We start from the raw sequence: 10,562 nt of genomic DNA on the forward strand, positions 1-10,562 counted from the left end.
GAGCAGGTGTAGAAATTACTCCTGAAAGGGCTAAGGGAGATAACTTTTGTAATGGTTTATAGACTGCTTATATGCTTTTCTAGCTGGGGACAATTTTTTTCTTTCAAAGCATTATTTTTGGTAACCAATTTACCAGGATGCTGTATATCCCATAGACTTTCACTAACAGATTTACTAGTTTAATCAGGATTGAAAGTTCAAAAACTACATATTAAACAGCGAATCAGAATATTAACAGAGAACCCAGGTTTTTCCAAGACTATATCCTATATCAAAAAAGGAACTGGGCAGCCTAAGTTTTTAACCGTCCTCTGAGTGACTCTCACCTCCTGAGAGGGTATGATATTCTCATTGTTCTTCTGGAACTTGGCTCAAATCCACTGGGCCTTTTGCTCAAGTAGCTCCCCTCCTGTAACAGCCAATAGTATCAGCTAAATGGCTTGAGCATTCCATTTGGACCAAAATTTAGAATATCCTATGCAACTAGCATAGATTTATGATAATTCTAAACAAAATGATTGCTTCCTTTCTGAAACTGAACTGTAACAGTATTATTCAAAAAATGTATTTTCCCAATAGAAACAAACAAACAAACCTGGTGAATTTATTTAATTTCATTACTGTTATGAAGGAAATAATAAGGCAGTGCTTTGTTTCTAATGTGTATTCAAGCAGCCTACTCAGTGATATTAGTGGAAAAGATGTTTATTAAAGTTGCATTAACAGCTAATTTAAGTAAGGAGAATTGAGTCCTTTGCTTTAAATACAAATTTCCCCATAGGTGCAATTTATGAAATTGTTTTACTTCTGGGTTTTTTTCATTTTTGTTGCATGATTTGGTTAAGTTGGAGAACATCAGGCAACCACTTTTTTTATAGCCAGCCTGGAAACCAAACATTCTTGTTCTAATCTTTGAAAACACATGGAATTGAGAAAAACAGGTTTTTTCAATATCATTGGCTCCAAAATCTCATAGTGATATTCATCCTACAACCTTCAAACCATATGTGTCTCACAGAATATTTCATGCTGCTCTCTGCTAAGTCACATTATGGAGTCAGACAACTTCCTTTGGATTGTGATATAACAGTTGACCTGGAAAATGGGAGATTTAAAACAGTCATCTCAACAGACACAGATGGACTCACACTAAGGCGAGTGGGAGGAATTCATGAAGCCAGCTGTCTGGAAATGAATGACTGACTCTCCTTGACTGATCTCTCCTTCAACCTAAAATAATACTCCCCAGATCATAACCTTTATATGGCTGTTTTGATAAATTTACTTGTAAGTTTTACCATAAAAACTGTAACTATACATGACAGTAATTAGGCTGAATTCATCAGTGATGTCTCAGGACCCCTGATGACGGAGGGAAAACTGATCTTCAGCTATTTAGGAGAGGCAATGTGTTATAATAAACAGAGCACAAGATTTACAGCCAGCCAGGGGTTCCATTCTCACCTTCACCACTTACAAGCTTTAATATCTCAGGTCACTCATTTGTTCTATAAGGTCAATATGACTGGTACAGAGATGCTGTTGAGAATCAGTGACATGATACCTACAAAACAATTAGAATGTTGGCAGTGCCCAGTAATTGGCAGTTATTAGTCATTTATAACAGGCTTGATTCATCCTGTTATCACTTGGTACATGTTGTTGTGCCTTAGATACACAATAAATGAAAGATTAAATTGTTGATTTTTAATGAGTTCCTGTTAACCAACTAAATCAAGTAATTTCATATTGAAAGCATTTTATAGGTAAATCTATATGTTAAAAATAAATATTTTAACTGGATTCACTCACAAAAAAAGCTGACAGAACTGAAACATTCCAAATACACTGCTACTAGTTGTTCTGATATCCCAATGCAATTCCAACCATATTAAAAGGGTGGGAAGTTATGGAGGATAATCCTCTTTTGATTTTTCACTGGCTTATACTGTGTTTAAGAGAAGGAATCATGGAGTCATAATATTTTAAAGCTACGGATAGGCCTTAGAAATCTCTAATTAACCCCTTCCTTTTATAGATGACTAAACTAAGGGCTAGGGAGATGTAGTGACTTGCACATGATTGTATCAGCAGAACCAAGATTAGAAATCAGGTCACAGAAATCTCAATGCAATTTTCTTTATTCTACATCATCCTGAATAAATCAAACCTATGCTGTAGTGATACGCTTTTGTGCTTTAGAAGAGAACTCTGTGGTGAGTTCTTATGGCACAAAAGGCATCTTAGATCAATGTAACTCAAAGTGAGACAGGAATCATACCTCATTCAGTCAACAGTTTTTAAGGGACTGATAAATTTAACATCACCTTTGTTCAGCTCCTTGGCATAGAGCCTGTAAATTATTCTAACATAAAAATCTGGAGTCTTACAAATAATTGGTATTAAACACATGTTGTTCTTTTCCAAGGTAATGGTAAATGGTTCTCTAGAAAGAAATAAACTATTCTTCAAAGCAAGTTTTGCTTTTTGAGGTGGTATGGAAACATTCAAATGCATTCTTCTCCTTCAAAGGCAGAGTGAGTTAGCCTCAGAACACTTAATAAATGGATGCTCTTTGGAGGATACTCAATTGATTTGAGCCTAAGTTTGCTGCTCTGTTCATATCATGACACTAATACTAGTTATACAGTTATTATATGAATTAGCTGAGATAATACATGTAAAGGACTTAGAATGATAGCATTAGAACTTAACAAATATTAACTGTTACTGTTATTGTTTATAATCACTATTATTATTACCATCCTTTGTTAAAAACAGATGCTATTCACATTTAACAATATTAGATTTTATTCTTTTTCCTCCGTATACCTCATGAGTGTAGCTCTCTCACCTTAGGTCCTTCTATCATCTGGTTAAATGGTGCCATTGAATTTTTAATCATAGTCAACACCTATGCTTTTTGCTACTGGGTTTCAAGGCTTCAAAAGAAAGTGACAATTAATAAACATTCATATTTGCTTCAATAGAATCTTAATGATTTGAGAGTCCTCTTACTCTTCTCTTCTTGTCGTTTTCCAAGTCTGCTAAGCTACCCTTTATTTGGAAATTAAAGTGAACATAAGAAAGAAAAATTTGTTAGATATTTGAATAAAATCAGAAATAAATTTAATGTAGGCTATTCCTAGGTATCTGTAGGAATATTATTTCAAACTGCTTTAAATGATGGCATATAACTCCTTGATTGGCTGTAAGAAAAATAATAGAAAGAATCAGAAAGATCTTTTTTGCATTCTCTATTACCTCAGACAGGGTCTCAAATAAATAGACCTCTATAAATATTTTTGAATTAATAGATAAGAAATACCAAAATAACATGGCAAATTCAAGTGTCAGTCAAATTATTTGCAACGTAGCATTTCTTCAGTACAAGGTTTTGTTTTCTTCTTTACACATCTTCATTGGTAACATCTGAATGGATGAGACTTACTTTCTTGCCAAGACTTGTAATGTGTATACCATTTGTCACTTTTAAGTGGACAATTAGTGGGTATTCATCATTCACATGCCTCAGTTGATTACACTGGAGGCAATGCTAAAGAAAGATTACCCTTCAATGTATTAACAACAGATTCGGGACACTGAAAAATCAATTCATTTCTCAAACACAGCACCTTCTTTTTCTTGATAAAGTATATTCTCCAAAGTTAGATCATTTTACAAAAAGCCTAAGGTCTTGACTATGATTACATTAAAGAACGTGTGGTCACAGGACATATATTACCTACATTTTTAACTGTATATGCTCATTTTATACTCAACTCTGCACTTTTATACCAAAACTGGAGTTAGTTGACTCTGTTCAACAGGCATTGCCTAAATTAGATTGCTAGGCAAATATACTTAAAAAAAAAAAAAAGACTAGTGAGTACTGTAAGATTTCAGGGCAAATATTCTCATTCTGAGTATAAATTATATTTGATTTAGGATGGATATAAATTAGGTTTGATTCCAGAAATACCACAAAAAATATCCCCTAATTTATAAATATGTTTTAGGTGTTAAAAATGGAATGAAAGTCATTTTTCAAAATTATATATCTATAAAGTACATTGAATAAAGCCCATTTTAAAATAATATGTATAAACTAATACTGTCTTCTCTTCTTCCCCCGGGACACAGGAAAAGAAATTTTAGACTTTACCTGAAAGAAAATCATAGAATTTTCACTAACTCAAACTGAAAAAATAAGTCTCCTGGATCATTATTAAAAATGCTTAAAATCTATTGCCACAAAATACTTTCTGTGATAAACTCAGACCAATGTCTTCATTTTCCGTTTACCTGGAGGCATCTGCCTTAAGACAACTTCCTAATGTAGTTGGACTGCAAAGTCTCAGAGTCTAAAAGCCTGAGAATCAGAAGCTCCAGTGTCCAAGGGCAAGAGAAGATGAATGTCCCAGATCAAGAATAGAGAAAATAAATCTTCCTTTCTTCCTTTCCTCTCCCTTTTGTTCTATTAGTGTCCTCGACAAATTGTAGGATGCTCACACACATTAGAGAAGGGAGATCTTCCTTTCTCAGTCCGCTGGTTCAAATGCTAATCTCTTCTGAAAACACCCTCACAGACACACCCAGAAATAATCTTTTACCAGCTCTCTGGCCATATCTTAGACAAGTCTAGCTGACACATAAAATTAACCATCACACCTTTGAAGGGAAGGCCAAACGCTAACTGGAATCCAAGAACAGCCAAACGAAGAAGGAGTCAGCTATGATACATGATTCACCCTTAATAACAAGCTGTCACTAACTTCATGGACTTCTCAAAGTTTCATAATAACAATTAGCAATGGATGGTACCAAGCCAGAAACTTTTGTCATACTTCATGACTACATCTCTAGAATCCCCTGAGAACCACAGATCAAATTTAAGAGAGTCAGTTCAGTATCACAGCATGAGGAATCCCAGTAGCAAATATTGTTGACCAATTAAATAACAGAAGGAAGACGTCATCTTACTGTTTTTATCAGACGTTTTCAGAAAATCCATGTGATTTTCAGGAAATCAAAAATAAAAGCAAACATAATCAGAGTTAAATATGTCACATCTAAATAAAACTCATCCTTAAAACTGATCTAGAGCTGTTTCTTGATTCTAAAAGCAACAGCATGACTGCTATTTGTCATGAAGTAGGGAGAGATGCTTTTATTCCAAATAAGGCAGGGAACAAACACATGCTACCTTTTAAAAAGGTCAACAAAAGGCACCGATGAAATAATCACATTACAAATACCCATAATAAATAATAAAAATGTACATTTCTTGGAATTAATAATTAAAGTAAAGGGAAATTTCTCTATTGACAACATATAACTTATGTGAGACATAAGGCTCTTTTGATAGCAAGCTGGTCATGATTCACAAACCTCTGCACTGACTATGGGTACTACTCTCTGTTACCAGACACTCAGCTCAGAAAAAATGCTGGCTGATGTGCACCTGTGAAATTGAGTTGCACCCAATTCAACCTCTCTGGACAGAATCAAACACTGAGAACGATAAGAAAGTTATGTGAATTTGTAAGAGATACACGTATGCTGTTGAAGTCTAATAGAAATATTTTAACCACTGGCCTGAATCCAATCTGCACAGCAATTTAATAGACTATCAACCACGAATGCAATCCATAAGGCAAGTGAATGGGTATGAAATGCAATAGGCAATTTTCTCGGAAAGGGATTGGTAGAATCAAACTAATCTATGTGAAAAAGGAAGCTGCCTGGCAATATCACACAGTCAGAATTTTGAATAAGAAAGTGTAACCAATCATATCCTTATAATGTATTGCTTTGAGAAAAATTTTGATCAACACCATAGAACCTAATAAATCTGGAAAAATATATTATTCTTAGTCATCAAGAATTTCTCTTTCATTCCAGAATATTTTATTTCATTAAATGTATAGAAATTCCATTGAAACAGAACTTGGAACCAGTATTTTCTGAGAAACGTGTAAGCATACACGTGTAAATGATTTTTTTCATTCAAAGCAATTTACTGCAACTTGTATCTTTTAGATACTATTTTAAAATGACACTCTCAGAAAATATTTTCCGAGTTACTTAAGGAGCCATACAAGGAAATTAATCTTATGACTTTATCATCATAATTGAGAGAACATAAATTCAGAAAGTTGTGATTAGCTCCATTCTAACTCTACTAAATAGAAACACGTAGACTAGGTATAAAAGTATTTTGTAAGAGAAAAATATAAAAAATATTTTGTAGGAGAAAGCCATGGGTTTTTCTTCATAGAAAGATTTCACAACTACACTAAATTGCATTATTTCAATGACCTGGAATTGTCTAAAGAGACAAGTAAACTTCACGGTCTGAATGTCCTTTTTAGCAGAGGATTAGATTCTTTTCTATCACATATTTATTGTGTCATATATGTAGAACGTAACACAAATATTATGCATCAGTTCACGGGTTAAATGCAGTATTCTCTGCCAACCATATGATGTCATGCATATAAATACTCGCTAGTGTAGTTTCCCTCCAAGGATGCTCAGAATTTTTTTCATGTAAAGTAGAATAATGAAGAGAGTTTGGTTATAAAAGAAAGCTAATTTTTGCATTAAAGACTAGACCACTAAGAAGACTAAATAAATTTGAAAATAACTCAAAAAATCCAATACCATATTTTATTCACTTATTGAAGCAACAAACAGGTATTGATATATTATGCTGCAGTATTCTAAGCATTGGCATGCAGAAATTAATAAAAGAGATAATGGCCTCTGTCCTCATAGAGCCTGCATTATTATGTGGAAGACAAATATTAAACTAAGTTACACAAATAAATATATAATTAAATGTTCTGATAAGGTCTATGATATAAAAATGTAAAGTACTTTGACACAGAAAAGGAGAAGACTAAATTTATATTGAAAAATTAAATACTGAATGTGAGTTTTGCAAAACTTTTAGGATTTTCCAAGTGGATATCCACTTCAGCAGAGAAAGCAGCATGAACAAAGGTCTGCAGCACGGGAAAGATCTTGACACTTTCACGGCATTAAAAGGTAGGCAGTGAGGCAAATTATCATTAGTGACGAAGAGTACGTAGGAGATGTGAGGCTGGAGAAATGGGCGAGGGCCAGGTCATACGGGGTTGGTAGGACATTGTTTAAAATAAAAACTTTAGACAAATTAAATTTAGCATAATTTATTTGAGGAGAGAATGATTAAAATTAATTGGGCAGCACTCAGAACCAAAAAAGGTTCAGAATACTCTGCCCAGCAATGTAGGAAGCAAGATTTTTACAGGCCAGATACAGAAGCAAAGTAAGGAAACCACTTGATTGGTTACAGCTAGACATCTGCCTTACTTGGGCTTCATATGAGTAGGCATCCACCTTACTCGGACATGGTGCGATGAGGCACCTGTCTTATTTGGATATGGTGGGATGTGACACCTTTCTTACTTAGGCATGGTGTGATAAGGCACCTGCTTGACTTGGGCATGGTGTGATGAGTTGGTTGCTTGTAACGGGCTGAACCTCAACTACACATGACTGCCTGAAACTCCACTGTTGGTTATACTTCTAAATTAGATTTTGGCTTGTTTAAATACTAAGTTAGGTTGCAGTTTGTTACATAGCAACTCAAGGTACAGAGGCAATCTCAAGCTAAACTGAAGTTGATTTAACAACGTATTAACAATGATGGCTCTTTTTCCTAAATGCAATTAGAAAATATTGAGGAATTTTAAATAAGGGAAGGACACACTCAAACTTAATTCATAAAAACTTTGCTGCAGCCCTGAGCGTAATGGGGGTGGAGATGATGGTGTGTGGTGTGAGGGGATGGACCATAGGGGGCCAAGAGTGGTTATGACACTATTGTACTTGGACTCTGGTGGTTTCAAAGGAGATAATGAGAAGCAGACAGGTTTGAAATACATCTTGTGTGGTATTACAGTGCAAATTTAATGTCAACAAATAAATTAATGTCAGTTGCTTTTTCCTGATTTCTGATCAAACTTGGTGATAACTTCATACAAAATAATTTAAATAAAACATTTTATTATCATTTACAGAAAGCAGAATAAGGCAACTGCATTTATAAAACTAATCACATATTTACCTGCCATGAGAGCACACTAATCTATAGAATATCTTCTGATGAATACAGATTAATGTCAGTTTTCTATTGTTATTATTTCCTACTAGGTGGGATTAATATCAGAATTTACCAATTCGTGGTGAATTGACTTTTATGTAGTTAATCTATGTAATTATGTAGTAATTTATGTACTCTAAAGGCTTAAGGAAATAGCAACAAAGAGAATATGCTTCGTCAGATAAAAGGTAAGTCAAAACAAACTATTTACTCATAAGCAAATATACATAAATATGACAAGGAAAATCATTAAACAGGATTTCCAACTTGTTCTAAAGTACTTGTCCCTGAATGTGACTAGAGATCTAGACACATAAAACTGAAAACAGTTATGTGCAAATACCCATGTCAATAAAAGTTTAAAAGGCTTGAGCGATGTTAAACACAGCCCTCGGGGTAAGCTAATTAGTAAACTAGAGGGTCTTAAAACTCTCAAGTGCTATCTTTGAACTGAAGAAGACACCTACTAATGAAGTCCCCTGTGGACTCAAAGTTTAAATCTGGTAGTATGAGTATTTCTGTATCTGAATTTCAACTATGTTGTTGCAGTAAAAGCAATATGAGATGCTATTCAATAAGGAAAAAGAGGGTAAAAATGTTCACAGTACCATGAGCTGAAAGCATTTCATTTTTAATTCCTTGTTTATATAGAATGCATATAAAACAGTCATGAGCAACTAAAATATCTTATAAACAGAGGGAGGAAAGGTTAAATTTGGGGTTATACTGTATTTGGTTGGACTTACAATAACTGGTAGAGGCAGGGTAGATATTTGAGGGAGAACATAATGAATTAAGTCTTTGACTCATTTATAAATTTAAAAAATATAGAAGTAAAATTTGCTCGTTTAAGAAGCCTGGTACACTACAAATATCAGCCTTTATCACCAAACAAGCTATTACTTCAAATAAAATATTTTAAAGCAGCATAATCAGAGCAGATATTTAATTTGAAAATCCATATGTATTATCTAATTGCCCTAATCTTGACAAGAGGAAAAGGATTGTTCCAATGGCTAACACTTTCTACTTATTACCAAGTATATGATTTATTACACTTTATAGAAAAGTCATTTGCTATGAGAGTTGTGTTTTTAATAAGCAGCCCACTATGACGTGTTACAGTGTTTTCCTCTTTCAGTAGGAGACTCTAGAGACACTGAGTGGGTTTCAGAGACAAGAAAACTTTGCAAACATCACTATCCTGAACTGACTTTCCAAAAGGTTGTGACACACAGGAGCACAGGCTTCACTTGCGGACAGCATGCCCTTTTCCTTCCCTGAAGACAGAAGGAAGATAGCATACCTCCATGTCTATAGTTTGGAGAAACTAGAAATATATTAGCAAGGCAGAAACAAATGAAAAGAAAAAAAAATAACGTTTCCACCAATACTGAACAAGCTCAATTAAACTGGCTCGGTGTGCTCAGCACAGCCTCATTGTACCCATACCTACCCCACTCAGGAAGATTTCCATGACCCTCTTCAGAAGTCTTCATCCAAACCTAACATCCTCCCCTCCACCACCCCTCCTTTTTTAACATTTGTCTTTGTAAAGGCAGAGAAAAGAAGGGAGAAAAAAAGAAAGGGATGGAGGAAATAAAAGAAAATAACAAAACTTTCTTAGCCTGCTTGAGACCATCACCTCACTTTGGTACAGAACTCACAGGGACAACAGTGTAGAGCTGCTGAGAAAGGAAAAAGCCCAGGAGAGCAATGAGCAATCAGTTTTCAGTCAGGCAGGCTTCTGAGAGTTGGGAAACAGCAGTCATTACATATGTGTGCCTGCTGCTTGGTATACCTGCATCTTACATATTCATCTGGCCTCTATTCTTATCTTTTTGTCTTACCCAAAATAGAACTGTCTTCGTGGGTTTATTTTTACTTTATTTGTAAACTCCCTGTAGTGTTGCACTGGCACTCAACATTTTATTGTTGCTGTTGTCATTTGGGATTTTAATATCCCTGATCTCGCTTATCAGTAGACATGTAGTAGTATAATTCAGGAGCAGAAAGTGCCTTCTATCTCCTACTAACTAATATGTCTCCTGGCTAGTTATAACTTAAGTCTATAATTCTACCTGAAAATCAGACGTGATCTAGGTTCTAATGTTTTCATCTTTTGAAATGAAAATATCCCTAGCACCTTATGCTGAGCTAACCATCATTGACATTTCAATGTAAACTTGTTAAAGTGGATTGCAATCACTTTCTAACACTTTGCCTGTACCATTTATACTGCAGAGATGAGTTTCATGGAGGTAACCAGAGGGGTCATATATAAACCAGAGACACACACCAGGGAGTGCTAGCATAAATAGTGACTCCAGTAAACAAGAATCTTGTGACGTGGGAACACACACCAACTCTGAGGGCAGGAAATGGTGGAGGGGGCAGAAGAATAGCAAAC

At 34.8% G+C, this 10,562-nt stretch overlaps 1 long non-coding RNA gene across 1 annotated transcript; it reads right to left on the reverse strand.

The window, feature by feature from the left end:
- Positions 1–355: 355 nt before the first annotated feature.
- LOC113225186 lies at positions 356–2,882 on the reverse strand. The gene is made up of 3 exons (XR_003309810.1): positions 2,833–2,882; positions 1,465–1,564; positions 356–409 (listed from the first exon to the last, which is right to left on the reverse strand). It is a non-coding gene; the product is annotated as an uncharacterized LOC113225186 (long non-coding RNA).
- Between the last annotated feature and the right edge of the window lie 7,680 nt (positions 2,883–10,562).

The sequence above is a fragment of the Piliocolobus tephrosceles genome, chromosome 5 (genome assembly GCF_002776525.5).
Source record: "Piliocolobus tephrosceles isolate RC106 chromosome 5, ASM277652v3, whole genome shotgun sequence".
Lineage (NCBI taxonomy): Eukaryota > Metazoa > Chordata > Mammalia > Primates > Cercopithecidae > Piliocolobus > Piliocolobus tephrosceles.